Raw genomic sequence first — 18,085 nt, 5'->3', positions numbered from 1 at the left:
AATCTTTGGTTCCTGCATAAGCCAAGTTATTCACAGTTTTTGATGCAAAAAATGAAGGAGTTTGAAAGCCTTTGCAGAAACCACATGGTATTCTCTTTCTTCCTCTTTCCCTTCCTTCCTTCCTATTTATTTTTTGTTTCCCTTTCCCTTCCCCTTTCACAGTTTGTGTTTTCACAAGAGAAGGGTGTTCAACATGCACATATACACCCATACAAATGTGCACAAATACACACATACATGCACTTAGCTTTTTACTTGCCAATATTTACAATGAACCTCAGATCACTGTATTTAGCTGCTCATAAGGAATTAAAAAATGCATCCTCTTCCACACGACACAGAAAAAAGTTTAATTGTTTAGTAGTTTCCTTTTAATACAACTATAATATTTTGATTTTGCACAAGCACAAATATGCTATAGTCTCACTTGAAGAATCACACAACATACAATTACTCGCTTGAACAACTTTATGAGACTGTTACAAATTTAAGTAAATATCAACAACTCACCATTTTTTTTAAAGTCAGTGCAACAATATGAACCCAGATACAATGCATAGCAGGTAATAAGTGAATGATCTATTTTACTTGGCTCACATTTCACTGAATATTCTACAGAGCAATTCTGAGTATCTTTAAAGGTAACACATCCCATGTCTATTTTCCAAAACAGGCAAAATTTCAATCTGCTTGGATACTGAATCCAACAGCTAATACCTTACTATATATGTTTAAATTCTGAACAGCGATAATACTAGAATAAATTACAAACTATCAATATTGCCCTCTCGTATATCAATGTAAATATATGATTTATATATCAATTTTATTTATATATTTTATTTTATATATTAATTTATTTTATTTTATTTATTAATATATTATATATATTTTATAAATTAATATATGATAAACAGCAAGAAACCAGTGCTATACGTACACATACAATACACAGTAAAAAAAAAAAAAAAAAAAAAAAAACGTCAGGCAGCACCAGTCAATGACCAGTGATGAAAAAAGATGACTTCATTATTTTAAATGTATATGATCTTTAAATTTGTTTTGAAATATCAGCAAATATCTGTAAAATTCATAAAACTCAATTAAAAAAAAAAAAACTGCACAGAAAGCATCATCCATTTTATAGACAAAACAAATCCTCTAAAAAGTGCAGACAGTTTTAGAGGATTACCTTCAATCCCCACCCATTATTTGCCTGCCTTCCTGAGTTGTAAATCTTCCCCTCGATCTTTTGCTCTAAATGCCCCTGCACATGGTTTTGCTCCTCCCATGGAACCGTTTGTTTATCCAGACATTTCTGAGATACTGATGTCTAACTACGTCTTTTTCTTGACTCCACTTAGGAGACCAGCTTGACTGAAGGACAGCAAAGTTGCACAAATCATCTCTTTCCTGCAGTCCTCATTCCTTAACTTTGTTTTGTTTTGTTTTGTTTGTGCAGTGTTCAGCAAAGCAGGTCAAAATTATGTCTTTTCTCTGATGTTCTGCTGATGCAAGGCATCTGATCACCTAGAAAGCTCTACAGGGAAGTAAAATCTGTATATTGTGGGGAGAATAAAAAAAAGACAGGGAGAGAGCAAAGTCATTTATTTACTCATGGTTCCTGAAGCTATATCACAGCTCTGGTAACTGAGGTCATAGCTGGATCATCTACTACATTCCAAGAAGGACTGAATAAACAAAGCTAGTGGTGTCTACCTTTAGCTTTGTATGAATAATTATAATAGGTACACAGAGCACTGCAGAAAAAAAAAAAAAAAAAAAAAAAAAAAAACAAGTAAAAAAAAATAAATAAATAAAAAGAAAAAGAAAAAAAAAAGAGAGAAAAAAGAAGAAAAAAGAAGAAAAAAAAAATTCTCCCTGACATCCACGTATTTTTGTCTTCCTATGGCCACAAATGACACTGCCTTGTAAAGCAATACACTCCGTTATTCAGTGGATTTAGGGCCAGTTTGGCTTCTTATGGGAAATATATTTATGGTGCAAACTAGAAAGCTTTTTAAAGGAAGCAGCTCAGTAGTTAAATTGTTGAAACTGTGCTCTATGTCCATAAATATGGAAAGAGTTAATGAGAGAAAGCACTGAAAACTATTTAGCAGGCTCCAGGTTTTTTTTTTTTTTTTGAAACCAATAAAAATGTGCTACTTGAATCACAAATGGCTTCATACCTTCACACAACAGCTATTAAAAAACCACCCCTGTGGTTTTACCTGTAAGGATTCTTACATTATTTGTAACAATATACAATCTCTTTTCATAGAACATAAGCTTTACTTATAATCGTCCCACTACACTTAAATGCAGCTTTTTCATTTGACCTCCAGAGCTGGCTTCCTAGATTGTTATTTGTCCTAAAGCAGAGTGCTCATCACCCAACTCTTTCAAAGAAAAAAAAAAAAAAGAAGAAAGAAATCGAAGCTGCATTTTATCTTTAACTGTGAATGTCTAACATTTGTTTTCCTAAGAAACAGGAAAGCCCTTTGGCCTACAAAATCTTTTCGGTTGTAGCTTGTTCCCCTGTGTACGTACAGCTCTCCACTTTTTTATGTTTACTTGAATTCACATTAAAATCAGAATGTTAAAAGGTTTCAGACCTAACCATAACAGCAAGCATCTACCCAGACAGTTCTGCAAGGCAGTTGACTGGCTATCTTCATTAATTCTTGCCAGTATCTACTGGATTTCCTCACTTCCAGTGAGCTTCGGCAGCCAGAGCTTCAGAATTGAGGGCTTCAGATTTAACACCTGAGCTAACAAGCGTAGATCTTGTTTTTTTTTTTTAAAGGCAGGTAGAAATAATCAAAGATTTTAATATGTTCATTAGCCCATCCTAGTGTATGGTGGAGCTTCTGTCTCTGGATATTTCTAATGTCTAATGCATACTCTGCAGCTTGCATGGGTTCAGTCACAGGATTCCTATTAACATCTTCTTTCTTTCTACTGCTTTTCTGTTTTGTTATGTTCTACCTTAGGATAAAACAGTCTTATTCAAGTTACCGTTTCTTCCTCTTTCATGGACACATCTTCTATATCATTTACTATTCTTTGAATTAGAAACACCTCATAACATTCAAAGAGAAGGCATTAGCACCTGTGGGAAGGACTCTCATGAAAAATATGAACAATTAATTTCCTTCTTGAAAATTTTATTTATTTTTGATTAAGAAGGAAAAGAAGGAAAGAAGCAAGCAAAATAAACAGCAGAATTGCAACCCTGGACTCAGAAGAAGATATTTTAGTCTCGCTGGGGATCTGTCTGGCAGAATCCCATCAAAAACTGCCCTTGAGGGCAAAGAGGCTCAGGAGAGCTGACTAATCCTCCTCAGAGCACAAGAAAGGAAACACAGAGCTGGAAGCAGAGACAGGCTGCTTGGAAGGAATATGAGACCAGGAATATGGGGAGTCAGGAAAACCAAGGCTTGAGTCGAAAATAGCAAAGGATGTGAAGGGCAACAAGAAAGGCTTCTGTAAGTACATCGGTAGCAAAATGAAGGTTGTGTAGACCCGCTGTTCAGTAGGACCTAGTGAAAAACAGTAGGAAAAAGGTTGAGGTACTCAGTTTGCCTTAGTTTTCACTGGTGAGGCTTGTCCCCCTGCCTCCCAGGTCCCTCCCAGCAGAGTCAGCAGAGTAAAACAGTACCCACAGTTGAAGAAGAAAGTTAGACCTGACATAACCCACTTGGACATGGACAGGTCTGTGGTATACGATGGCATACATCCACAGGTGTTGAAGGAGCTGGCTGGTATCATTGCAACGCAGTTCTCTACCGTCTTTGAGAGGTCAAGGCAGTCAGTGGAGACTCCTGATGACTGGAAGAAGGCAGACATCTCACCTGTCTTGGAGAAGAATTCAGAGAACTATAGGCCAGTCAGCCTTACCGCGCTCCCCAGTGAGGTTATGGAGCAAACATTTTTAGAAGCTATTTCCTAACGTGAAAGACAAGAAGGTGACTGGGAGCAGCCAGCATGGGTTTACCAATGCCAAATCATGTCTGGTCAACCACATTGCCTGCTACGATGAGAGGAATAAATCCCTTAAAGACATTTTTTTTTGCCAAGGGACTGAAGGTGTAACAGTACTGCACTGTAAGAAACTGCCATAATACATGAGGTAGAAGTTGCTAGCTGTAGTGAGAATCAATATCCTGTAAACTGTGGCAAAATAAACTGATTTGTAGGATATTACAGATTGGCTTGCATATCATGAAACTGGTAACAAAAAAATTGCCAGCACCGTAAAGTATGATGAATTTAACTCAACAGAAAATGCTGGTATAGGACAGACACCTCAACTACTGACAATTCATTTGAAGAAAAGAGCAGAACAAACACTGCAAAGAACTGCAGATGGTAAGTCTGGTAAAACATCACTATATTTCAATAGCCCTCCCCACCATTTCCTTCTCCTGTGAGCATTCATACGCAGAATTCTTTTAATTTACAAGAACACCTACAGAATGTTGAAATTCAAAAAAATTTTTTTGGGGGGAACATATTCTTGGGGAAATTAGTGGTGGTGGTAATTCTGCAATGACCTTGAAAGCAATTATTTCAAAGTTTTAAATATGTCCTCAACCCTATAATGAGAATGGCAGAAGAAAAACTCAGGTAAAATACTTTGCTATGAAACTCTCTCTCTGGGTTTATTTCTTCACTTTCTAACAAACATTGAAAATACATGAAAAAATGATATTTTATTGTTGTTAAATTATCATGAAGTTAAAAATTGAAAAAAGGAAGGGGGAGATTTTTATAACTGGTCTCTCTTAGTGGATAAAGCCACCTAGCGGGACTTCCATTTCTAACTGAAATTTATGTCTTCAATAAAATATATTTTTTTATTTATTTCTTATTTTTATATTATACAGTATTGTATTAATTATACTTTATACTATATGGTGTTCCTGCCCAGGGCAAGAGGGTTGGAACTAGATGATCTTTAAAGGTCCCTTCCAACCTAAAGCATTCTATCATTTTATGATTATTATTCTGCACGCTGGCGAAGATTTTCAAACTATGACTATGACTACTGTCAATTATAGTTAAATATTTTATCAAAACTACAGTGTACCCAAGCTTTGTGCTTAATACTTTTAAATAATTCCAATTCATTACTTGTAAATAATTTCAAACATTAAACTGCTGTCATCAGTTCCTTCATTCTCTCTTTTTACTCTGCAATTGTGCTTGCATCTAGATCTGATGTGATAATGGGAATTCAGTTTTTCTGGAAGCATACTATCGTCTCTTTACTAACTGGTATGTGCAGTTTTAATGATGTGCCTTGATGGCATTTCAACCACTACTGAAGGTTTCCACACCCAAAAAAGCTTCACAAGAGGAAAAACAAGTGCCGTGGTGTTTATGATGAAGATGAGAAGCCTTTGGGAAAGGCTTCAGGGTGACGTGACAGCAGCCTTTCAATACCTACAAGGAGGTCATGGAGAAGACAGTCAGGCTCTTTATAGACATGAATGGCAGGAGGGCAAGAGACACTGCTCTTAAATGGAAACAGGCAACTTAACCACAGCAGAGACATGCTTGCTGTCATAACTGTAAAGAATTCATGCTTCCCTACTTTTGTGAATTCTGACAGAATGTAAAAGCAGCTTGAATGGATAAAATTAGTAGTACGATGCCTTTCTTCTACCTTTTTTAGAGCCTCCTGTCAGGGAGGCTATGCAAGTAGCAGTGTTTTCAGTTTATGCGTAGTATGCTGAATATACATTAGTTTTCATTTTCTTAACATTTCTACGTTTTATGTCCAAAAACTACACTTCTTTGAGGTTTTGTATTTAATGAGTCATGTTAATCACTCTCTTTTACATTCTAAGATGGGGTCAATCATTCCAGTGAGTCCTGGAGGACAGCCACAGCAAAACACATAAGCTTTATTTATTTATTTATTTATTTTATTTTCCTTAAATACAGTAACTTACTTTATATTTCCAAAGAGTACTTTAAAGGTTTTAGTTTATTTTCAAATGAGTCTCATATTCTTCCAAATGTTTTGTCTTTTCAACTGAAATACCTTAAAGACAGAACAGAACAATGGTTTCCAAACAGCATTTCTGTTTCCAGATGCACTGCTATCTTACTGTGATGTGCCTCACCTTTGGTTCCAGATAGCATACCCACAGTTAAAGTGAACCTATGTTTTATTCTGTCAGAGAAGTCCGTGCTGCATGACTGGCGGAGAATTATAGTTACGTTTTTCTCTCAAAGTTGAAATGCTCTCTAATGTGGCGTGCTAGACAACAATGAAATGTGGTTAACATCCTGAACTGTTGCCAGTGCAGCCCATAAGCAGCTTTCAAGCAAAGAAAAACAACAGTTATGAATAAACCTTCTTTACCATTCCTTTGTCATGCTTACACGGAGCTATAGATATGAGTAGACTGCAAAATTCTTCTGAAAGGGAAACATGGCTCTTTTAGAGCTCCTGTAATTTATAGCGTCTATAATTCGAGCCTCAACATGCACAAACACATATATGTAAGTCAGCTGCCTTAAACATATGGAAATTCAGATCCTAAAAACCATGAAGTTCCTTCCCTTTTCCTGCAATTAATGTATAGCTTTCCTTTTCGCATGCATGCATCATTCATACCTGAGTCCATATCTTGATTCTTAACTCCTTCAGTCTGTGACTCACAAAAAAACCCATACCTCTGTCAGCTGTTTGTAGTGAGATCTGCACTTACCCTTCCTGTACACCCCTTAAAAGGGAACAATTGGCTGCATTTGCTATTCTTTTCAGTTCTCCATTCTGTTCAAGAGTTAAAAAGTACAGCTGGAAACAAACTACAAAAAATCTATAAATACAAGATTTTTTTTTACACAATACATTTTTAAATGATTTTTCTTTTCTGTAATAAAAATCTCAGTGAGTATGGCTCATATGAAATACAACTATAAAATACATAAAACACATGCTTTCCTAAATCCCTTGTGAAGGAGGAAAAAAGTTTCCTTTAAGCAATTTTGAATTTTTAACATAAAAGAAAACCCACCGAGCACCAGCAAATAGTTTTGTATTTGTCTCTTTCGGATGACTCACATGGACCCATAAATGAGGCTGTGAAGAGCAGATGCCTATGGACAGGAATGGATGGGACTATATGGTATGTGCCAGTGGAAGGTTTGTGCTCCAACAACCTTTCAAAAATATAACTTAAATGAGCCTCTTTCAAAATAAATCAGATGTACTTTTTTTTCTAACAGTATAACAGTTTGGAGAGCACCCGTGTCTTCATTATTGTTGAATTCAAAGAATTCCTGAATTACTTTGAAATTATTTTAGGATTATATTCATAAAAGACACTCAATGCCTACAGTGAACCTCCCAATTTCCATTGATTTCCATTCCAATTTTATTGATGCCTGCATTCTGGCAGCCAAACTGAAGGCCATTTGCAGATGCCAGTCTCTACACTTTTGATTCAACTTTTTTTTCCAGAATCACCTAGAGAAGGTAAATTATGGCTATGAATTGCATTGCCAGAACAATTATAACTACACTGTGTTTCTGGAAATAGTAGTTCGCAATTTGTGCAGATAATATATATGTTTATTTCAATACTTAAAACTCAGTATTTATGCTCTTGCAAGTTGAGTCACACTATGTTTATGTGAGGCAACCTACTTCTACTGCTGTTACTTGCCTTGGAGCAATGCTTTAATTGCCAGTTTTGCCTACTTACTGTCAGATGCCAAATTTCATCTGCCTCTTTTGCACTCAAACATCTATCAGGGCACGGTATAATATCTTTTCCTGGGGTTAGAAAACCCTTGCTAGGGTTCTGTGCCAAAGCATCTTTTGGTATATAAAACTGTTGTTTAAATTTGTCTGATAGAAATGTTTTCTCTAAAATCAAGACTACTACAGATTGCTATACAAAACATCAACTTGTCCAATGCACTCAAAAATCCTCACAGATTTCTTGTCTGTATTTACCACTGAGAGGGACATATTAAAAGCTTCTCCTGCTACCGTCACTGATAAATGAATTCCACCAATAATTCAACCAGAAAATTAAAAAAAATCCAATATTAAAAAAAAAAGAAAAAAGAAAAAAGATCAGGATAAGATATATGTAATGCAGCTTATCTAAATTCAAGGTTTAGAAGAATGAGGGAATAATAAAAACTGAGGCATTTATTCTGTGGGATTCTAATACTTAAAGCACTGAAAATGTCTACAGATGAAGATGAGCATGAAAATCCTGGATTTTTCAACCATCTGCTTTAATTTTGGACCCTGCTCACTCTCACTTATTCTTTGAAGAAGTATTTTTCTATCTACAAATAAATACACAACTTATTTTCTGGAAAAGAATTGTTTATGCATGTAGCAAGAGCTGTGAATGCTTATATATATCGGAGTGTATTATCTGATGTGTCTTTTTTTTTTTTCTTAATTGTGAACATAAAACAGTTAATAAACTAGCTGATTACTGTGCATTTAAAAATAACCATTTCCTTACACATGTTCACATATATATTGACTGCCAAGAGTTGAGAAGATGGTGAGTCCTGGCCACTCCCTGAACTCAGGGACAGAAGGGGCAGGTTCTTCTAATAGTGAGCCATTTAAATTATATAAGGCATGTGGAATGCAATTTGTGCAGGAATTTAATTTTATTATTATTATTATTAAAGCTAAATACAAAGTATAAATAGTTCCTTGTAATGCTCAAAACGTGGATTTTGACATTAAATACAATGCAGATCTAGATCTATTCATTGTTAGCTTAGTGGGAGGAACTGAGGCTTTTGTGCCTGCTGTCTGGCAGTCTTTCCCCATAAGAGATTTTTCAGCCTGTTGGCTAGCTCAACAACATACAGGTAATAGAGAGAGCTGTTACATTTTAGTGCAATCAGGATTCAGTGAAGGTATAAAAACATATATATATAAAATCAGGAATAACTCAGCTGTGTGTGCTTCTATTTCCACTAAAGCCCGTGTTGTTTCTTTCCTTTTAGATGCACCATAAAGGACAGAGAGAGGATCAAGTATTATAGCAGAAATCAGGAGCAGCTCTTATATCGAGGATAATAGGGCTGGCTCTCAGCAGAACTTCACAAGCCTTAGTAAAACCTTTCCCTCCTGCCCCCCCTTGTACAAAGTGCAGGCAGCTGGCGTGCAGCTACCACCAAGCCCAGAGCTGCTGCTCCCGTGTTGATAATCCCCACAGCCAGAAGGAATCAGAGCCACCACCAGGCAAGAAGCAGGTGTATCTATAGGAAATCAAACTTCTTTATTTCTCCTACTCATAAACCTACTTGTTCTTTTCAGTCTCTTACAAGTAGACCTTGAACAAACAGAACTGAACTAATTTTAACATCTTATCAACTATTTTAAAAATTATAACCAATGTTAGTGGTCACAAAAAAAATTAACCAACTGTGAAGGAGCTGCATGGACTGTCCGACTATGGGTGTTGTATGAAAGTGGCAAGACATTCTGTATTTTATGCATTTACTTGAGAATGCATGCATGGGATAGCAGAATGACAACTCCTTATGAATAATTTCTTCTCTCAGATGCAGATCTTCACGGATACAATATTTTAACTTGGCATTTCAGCTTGAATTTGGCGAACGCCACACTGGTATGGGAGAAGTGATATTCTTGAGAGAAGTATTCTCATGAGTGTGCTTCCTCCTGTGGAAGGTTATGCAGGAAATTCTCCTGGAGTCCTGCAATTAAAACTATGCTCATCCTGGAAAACATCTCTCACAGTCACGTATTAAACATTCTGGCAAGATGGCATTGCAAGGCTCACCCAATAGCTATTTTTACTCCTCATAATCTACACTCATTACTTTTACCTGTTAATGGTAGATACCTCACTAAGCTGACAGCTAAGTTTTATGTGCTCTGTATTTATAAATAAACACATTGTATTTTCTGCAATTGCAACTCTGCGCAAGCCCCGTATGCCCTATGTGGTTCGCCAGTGCTGTAATTAAATTGGTCAAACACACCTCTATCTTCAGCATGCCTTGTCTGGGTCACTGCTGTGTATGCCACCTCTCAAAATTGGTGCCAAAACTTATTGGGCAAGAACACCAGCTGCAGAATCTGTCTATATTTTGGACACAGGGATCTGAAAGCAGTAGCAGCTGAAGCTGCACCTTTAGACACAGATATTAGTCACAGGAGTGCCCTACCAAGATGTCTGTTACTAATAAGGCTGATGCTATTGATCCTAAGCCACAGTGCTCTGAAATAATTCACCTCACCTGGGGAAGATGTGACTGCCTCTACTAAAATCTTACATATAGTATTGAGTTTAGTCTGTATTTCTCTGTTTTCCTTTCCCCCAAACCACTTTGCAGTGCAACTATGTGTCTGTCTTACAAAAGAAATACTGAAGCACTCAATTGAAAATGTGGTGAGCCTGATTCCGACTTTCCTCATCAACCTATGTCAAGTAGCAGAAGCCCGCAGGCTGTCTGGTGTGCTGGGATTTGCTTTAGCCCCACTTAACTTGTGAATTCTAATGAAGACCAGCATGCATGCCAAACATTGACAAAAATCACTTGGCGAATGTTAAAAGCATTCTTTCATCATTCACAGTATTAACTTCCTCAGTGATGTCCAATAGTGGAGGTATAAGATAGATGAACACAACATTGCATTTTCTGTTTCATTTTCTAAGTCACAGTAGTCCAGGGTCTGCTAATGTAACAAGCACTAATGAAACAAATGCTGTCATGAATATTTAAGAACATAAGTAAGGAATGAATCATTAATAACACTACAGACCAATGTCACACCACATAAAACTCAGTGAATGTTTTGAAGGTCACACAAATGGAACTCTGATTAAAACCAGGATCAGGAAATTTGGTGGATATCATTTATGACACATAACCTATTAGAGAAAACCAAAACTCAAAACATAAAATATATGATTCATAAATTATAGAGCTAAAGGAGTCCCAGATCTCCCCTCTTGCTTTGTATGTAATCTAGTCACTTGCAACATATAAGTACAAAATTCTTATTTGATAGCTTTTTAATATGGCATCTCGCAGCTCATAGGACGTGGAAGATGGAAAATGATAGTGCTGTTTGGGTAATTTATTTCAAAATATACATTTAATGTAATTTCTATGATGAAAAATTTAAGTTCAAAGTTGGAGCTATAGATTAAGTACTGTAGAATAATTTCCCCATGTAGAAGAACTCACAGTGCAAAAGGAAGACTTCACAGGAATTTTCTGCAGCAAAGATTTCACATGAATCATAAAGATTAAAGTGTGCAGACACAGGACATCTTCCAAAATAACTATGTGTATCAAATTTGTCTGTGGGAATGAAGAAGCTAATTCATGTTGCTTCTGAGTAAATGTATTTGTTAATATTATGCTTGACTGTAGTGTCCTTGGTGTAAGTGCAGGTTGGAATCTGAAGAAACTATACTGTGGTTGGAATAGAGGGTTTCTAAACAAGTATTTGGGGAAATTTTCCCACTTTTGATCATAATATAAACAGAAAGCTAGCAGCAAACCTAACTGAGAGGACATGGCTGAATGTGATTAGGTGGCTTAAAAAATATTAGTTAGATGTGAGATAGAATATTTGATTATGTTACAAAGACATGCATTTATACAGGAAAATTTTCCAGTAGAAAAGATCTGAGGACAACAAAAGCTGGAAACATTGGTCACATTTAGAATAGATCCAAGAAATGTATGGAGCAAAGAAGATGCTGGTGGAAGATAAAACAACCACATCTATATATGTATGCCAGATAAACTTGGAAGATACTGTGATTCAGAAAAGCAAGCAACAGTGAGGAAAAGACAGGAAAGAATCCCAGCTAGTGAAAGAGAGAGTAGAGAGGAGAAACCAGGAATGAGATGCAATACCAGCAAAGTCACTAATGCAAGTGGAGAGGAAGGTAAGTGTTAAGAGCTTCCGTCTAAAGAAGAATATGGATGGTGTTTCTGAAACTATGAAGAAGAAAAAGCAGGATTGTCTGCGATCAGAACTGCTATCAGGTGAAAGCTTACATAAAGTGTTTACACCATCTGGCAATCTGCAACAGCAGGAGCACTGACTTAGTACGTAGAGGTCCTTGCCAGCCTTCTGATTCTGTTTGCAGTGAAGTACAGTGAGATAAGCAGGGATAGATCTGGATTTCACGTTACAAAACAGCAGTAGCTCTCCTCATGTTGATGGAAAGCTGTTGACTATTCCACAACTACAAAGACAAATCATAATCAGCTTTCACTTATTCACCAATTCACTTACAAAGCAAATCTACCCAGGTCCTCCATAACTTTAACAAAATAATCTTTCAATTGCTACTTTATCAGCTGTAGAAGACACTGTAGCCAGCATAGGAAGACACTGCAGAGCCAATGACAGGGAAACTTCGCAAGGAACCGGCAAGTGCAGCAATGACTCGAGCTAAGCTGGTACTGGCATCCAAAAATCCTACTCTGCTTGTCCTGAGTGACCGCTTTGGCAGATGAAGCCTAAATCATCAACAGTTCTTATGGACATTTTAGGAGTTGCCTATAGAATGGAAAGAAGTACCAATATATATATCGCTCATTAATGGGAAGTAGAGGGTAACCTTTTCTCTCTCTGTGCTTCCACATGGCCTTTGCTTTTTTTTTTTTTTTTTTTTTCCCCCTCTTACTTTACTGTTTAATTAAATTCTCCTTATCTCAACCCTTGAGCCTTTTTTTCCTCTGTCCAGCATACTTTCTTCTCTCCCCAGCTTCTTTTGAGGAGTGGGAGTGAGACAGCAGTTGTGGTGAACTTTGGCTGATGTGGTGGGTAAAGCCAATTCCATATGGATTTGAAAGGCTGTTCTGCTCAAAAATGTTGCTACAGCAACAAATGGCAAAGAGAGAGAAAAAGAAAACGAACACTTACTTATGTTTGAGTCATACTGGAGGACAGCAGGGGCTGAGAATCAATTAAAGGGATCACTTGGCCAGTGGCTGGGCTATCTAACTTATCCATACAAAAGATGGAAAGTAGCACGATACCACACTGCTTAACCAATGGAGAGGAATGCCCAGCGGGAAGTCCACCCCCATCACAAGACAGCTTTCTAAAATAATGGGAAACAAACAATGCAAATTCTTCTGCAGATACTAAATGGCCATCTAATATTAGTCACTTATACACTGAAGGATTCGTAAGGTCTGTATGGAAGGTGTGTTGCGCATGAAGACTGGTGGAATTTGGAGTTTTTTGTTTGGTTTTACAAGCCTCCATGCATCTGAGCAGCAGGGCCTCTACAACTGCAAGCCTGCTTTAAGAAGAGGCACTTCAGGGTGGTGAGTCTGAATGGACCAGATGCTTATAATTTCAAGTCATGTTCTTCCTAATATGGCAGCCAACTTTCAAGAAGAATCTAGGATATCAGTAAGCTGGTTACACAGGAATCACTGTTTCAGCTTTGTCCTTATTCCTTAGAAATCTCTATATCACTTTCCATCTATGATTGTTTATATTACCATTTATACATATGGTATTTAGTAGATAAACAGTATATTTTCTACATCTTGTGCATATTTAAAAACAGACTATATATTTATCATCTAACAGGAAAATAATCTTTGTAAACGGGGTGAATGTAAATGTTAACTTACTGCTTCTGACAGGTACTCCACAAAACGTAAACATGAAGACAAATATTTGAGGAATTTAAGGAAGGACAAAGGTACAAAATTACAGTTTACATAGGAGTTGGGAAATAGTCACATTTCACAGCCAACCCCACCCAGAAATCTTTTTTCATAGTTGCTGTTGTTCAGTTTTGTGCCCAAATCTGGCAATATGTCAAGCACATCCATCCAAGTGTACTTGTTAATGCTCACAGAAATCTATAATTCATCTCAGGTAAGACCAGTGTTTACCTGTCCTACATAAAACACCATTTAAAAATGAATGAATAAATAAATAAATAAATCCTGACATACTTAAATATCACACAGCAGCAGTCACTGAGAATTTCTGACAAACACTGGATCTTGTTTTGACCAAAACAAAGAGAAAAACATCTGCAAAAATAGATTACTGTTTGGCAGCAAGATTACATTATATTTTATTTGTTAAGAAAATTAGATAGGAATTGTCAGTACATATACATGAAGCTGAAAAAAAGCCTTATTTTTTTGCTAAAATAAATTCGAAAAAAATATATTATAATCTTGGGTATACAGGCATTAATTTCCTATATCCAACTCTGTTTCAAACTCTCTCCAAAATCCAAATTTGGTTCATTAGACATGTCTTCTAAGGCATGAAATGCAATCAATTTGAAAAAATGTATTCAGATCAAAAAATACAACATTAAAAAAGAGCTGCACATTACAGATATTTACTGAGTTACGATTTTCACCAAAACCATTCTTATGGAAATCTCTTGGTTAAATAGAAGCACTACAGAATTTATAATTTAATGCTTCCACTTTTGGTGGGAACAGTCATTAATTAAAACCAGAAAAAGCCTGGAATTTCAGGCTTTCTCCTGAATACTGATATTAGCTCAGCACACGGAAGTTAAATACATAATCTTTAGTATGGCACGATACAATGCTTGTATTAATTATGATGGTCTTTCTAGAATGAGAGAAGTATGTTGGAAAGATATTTCTAAATTTCTAACTGTCATATATGTTGAAATGTTGGAATAACACTAACAAAACAGAAGAAAAAGAGATTGTCTAGTATTTCAGGAAATAAAAAAAAAATCTACCTTTAACAGCCCACTCCCAAATTATTATTTTTCATTTGAATACCTTCAAATTATTTGATATCAACAGGTCGAAAACATCACAAATTCATCTTATGTCTTTCAAATATTCCAGTTCAAGGATTTAACTAAAAGTCAGACCCCAGCACTACCAATTGCTGTTATTAATAACTGCATTCTCAAGAATAGAAATTCCAGTGACTTATGTGGCTTTCATCAGCTTCATTGTGAGGTTCTTCCTCTTCATCACAAAATCACAGAATCATAAGGTTGGAAAAGACCTCCAAGATCATCAGGTCGAACCAGGGCGAGCCTACCAGTAATGTCGCCCATAAACCATATTCCTGAATACCATGCCCAACCTTTCCTTGAACACCCCCAGGGACGGTGACTCCACCACCTCCCTGGGAAACCCCTTCCAATGCCCAACCACTTTTTCTAAGAAGTTTCTCCTAATCGGTGTGATAAATGACAAAGTCCCAAATAGGATTCTAATTAAAGTTTATAATTTATTAAGCGAATAGAGGCAAGCAAACAGCGCTGGGTGCGCTGGGAGTCTCTGCTCCACCAAGACACACACCTGTTACATCAGGTGGCTGATTTTTATGCTCCTAGACAAATAAATATTCATCATTATTCCTAGAAAAGGCAGGGTTATTATAATTAGTTCCTGGAATCCAAACCCTCTCTGGACGCATGCGTATCAGTCTCTGGTGGTCTTTCTGGGGGTCTCTTGTGCTGAAGGCTCGTAGTCTTCCTCCCAGGCTTTGTCCTTCGGTCGTCCTTCAAATCCCCCTTTCTCCTTATTTGGTGGATCTCTTTGTCAGATATCACAGACTTGGGCAGTGTCCCATGCAAAAGTCAGCAGTTTCATAAAAAAAACACTCCTTGTTCTCTTATCTCCCAGACTAGAGTCTCAATGTTCGCCCTTCAAACCCTCTATGTACACAAATTCCTGGACCCTTCCTTTGCATGATACAAGAACTATGTACACTAATCACTCTGTTTTTCTTAAATAGAAGGTTATATTTCATCATGCGGCCCTAGCATTGTTCCATACTGACACGAATCAAATGAACACATTTCACAATCGGCACCATCTCCCACAGCAAGGTAGACCATTTGTTGAGCCATGTAAGACGGATGAAATGGAGAAGACTGCTTCTTAGATCTGTGGTAAGGATGAGCAAAATGATGCTGGGTGCACTTAGCATCTGCCTCCTTTGCCAGGGAGGGGCCTCCTGTGATATCAGCTGCCACCTACTGTGATGTCAGCTCAGTGTACGCTGTCACCCGCCCTATAAAAGGGGCTGCTCTGTGTCTGGCAACAACTTGCCAAGCTTCTCGCTCCTGCAGTTCAAGGAGACTTGGAGTAGCCAGGGTGCAGAGAAATCAGGCAGGACCTGCCAGCCTTTGAGCGGTGCTCTGCGCAAGCCAAAGGATGGATGGAATGTTCTGTCTGGGACGGAGGAGGAAATGTGAAGAAGTGGAAGACCTCGACGGCCATCCCCCCTGCAAGTGTCCAAGGCTGGATGAAACGGTGTGGCTGGGGAGGAAGAGGAAATCCACCCAAGAACTGGACGACCTCGACAACCATCCCCCTGCAAGCGTCCAAAGCTGGATGAAACGGGGCGGCTGGCAACAGACTTGCCGCAGACCAGCAGGATGCAGCCTGAGAACAACATCCAGGCCACAAACAGACACCCACCAGTAAAGCTGGTACGGACCCCAGTGGGGAGGCGTGAGGCCGATGTCCAGCCCAAGACCAAGCACCGACGAAGAAAATGGGGGCGGACCATCAAGCCACAGCCTTGAGGACAATATTCAGCCAGGGACAGACTGGGGGACTGACTGTGGATTTACCACAGGTGAGAAGCGGGGGTACATTAGTGCAGCTGGCCCCTGCTTGCCTTTCCCTTGCCACCAATATAAGACGTGTTATGTTTGCAACTGGTTTTTTCATCACATATCTCAAAGTCCTATCCACATGTTAAGTGACGCTTGTTTACATTCTAAGGCTATTGAAGTCTTCTACTAGTGCAGGGAAGATCGACTCATTTAGAAGAGTGCAAAGAACTGGATTTGCTTGAGTAGTCTTTTCCCAGTTCTTCTCTTGTGAAAGCAGAGAAAGAACACTACAGCCTGCAACTGCAATTTCTGCTTTAAGCAACCGACAAACGACAGGTTTCAGAGAATGTGCTATTACAACTCCAAGAAGTTTGTTTCCTTGCAAAAATGATGTAGAAATGAAGTCAGCATAAAGTGCTTTCTATGTTCTCTTGCTTCTGTTAAAAAGTTAATGCTGCCTGTACATTAGTTCAAGTGCCACAAACAACAAAAAGCCTTTAAAACTCCATGTTCCTTTATCAAATTCTACTGTCTAACAATACAACTTATTGCCAATTATGACGATCTGAGTTCTTTTTCATTCATATACCATATCTCAGCAAGTAATTTTAAAACATGGATAAATAAATCTCCTTGGAAACATGTAAAAACAAAAAAAGTAATGTAAAACAACAAAAGTGAACCTCGCATCCCTGGTCAGCGTAAAACAGGTAGTGGCAAATGGGTGGCTGATCACTTCCAAGCAATCCTATTGTCTCTGTTCAAATTGAACATTGCACATTCAGCTGAAAGAGCACACAGAGGCATAGAAAAGTGAAGATCTTTGTCTCTGTATGCCGTGATTTCTAATGGTTCTTGGTTCAAGGGAGGCCAGGGCATTTTTTCAAGCACAGTCCAGCAAATACTTCACTAAACTGAAAGTTGGGTATGGGACTTGGTTACTGTGTGACCTTGGGTACTTTTCTGCCTTATGTGGCCATGTATCTGTAGTGGATTTTCCCTGAAAAGTGCTACTAAGCCAAAATCTTAACTTTCTTTGTCTCAATACAGTCTTACTATAATGAGGGATTAATGCAAATACTTCAAATAGCTGACTCTCTGAAACACAGAAGAAATTAACTAAAATTACCTTGAAATAATATTCAGGATTCATGATTTTTAGTATTTGAAATTGAAGACATCAGTTGTGACTAGGCATTTCCTGGTAAATAGAAAGTTCATAGATGTGCTTCAATGCCCGGCACAGTGCGAAATATCAGGTGAAGAAAATACTTGACTGAAACTTCTCGATCTGATTTTATCCTAACACAAAAATATAAAGTAGTTCCTGATAACAAGAGAAACAAGATTAGGAGATGATTTGATATCAGATTGAATTTACCACTTGATTGTTTTAAGTTAGCATTAAAAAAAGATATATTTCAAATGTAGCAGTTATATCAAAGGATAATCAGAATCATTAAGGTTGGAAAAGACCTCCAAGA

General features: G+C 37.5%; 1 protein-coding gene across 1 annotated transcript in view; it reads right to left on the bottom strand.

Moving 5' to 3' along the window:
• Window positions 1–18,085, bottom strand: part of EYS (eyes shut homolog) — an 883,205-nt gene that overhangs the window by 285,926 nt on the left and 579,194 nt on the right. The gene's annotated exons all lie outside the window — the stretch shown is intronic.

This window comes from Oxyura jamaicensis, chromosome 3 (assembly GCF_011077185.1).
Source record: "Oxyura jamaicensis isolate SHBP4307 breed ruddy duck chromosome 3, BPBGC_Ojam_1.0, whole genome shotgun sequence".
Classification (NCBI taxonomy): domain Eukaryota; kingdom Metazoa; phylum Chordata; class Aves; order Anseriformes; family Anatidae; genus Oxyura; species Oxyura jamaicensis.
This window is presented reverse-complemented; position numbering and strand designations above follow the sequence as displayed.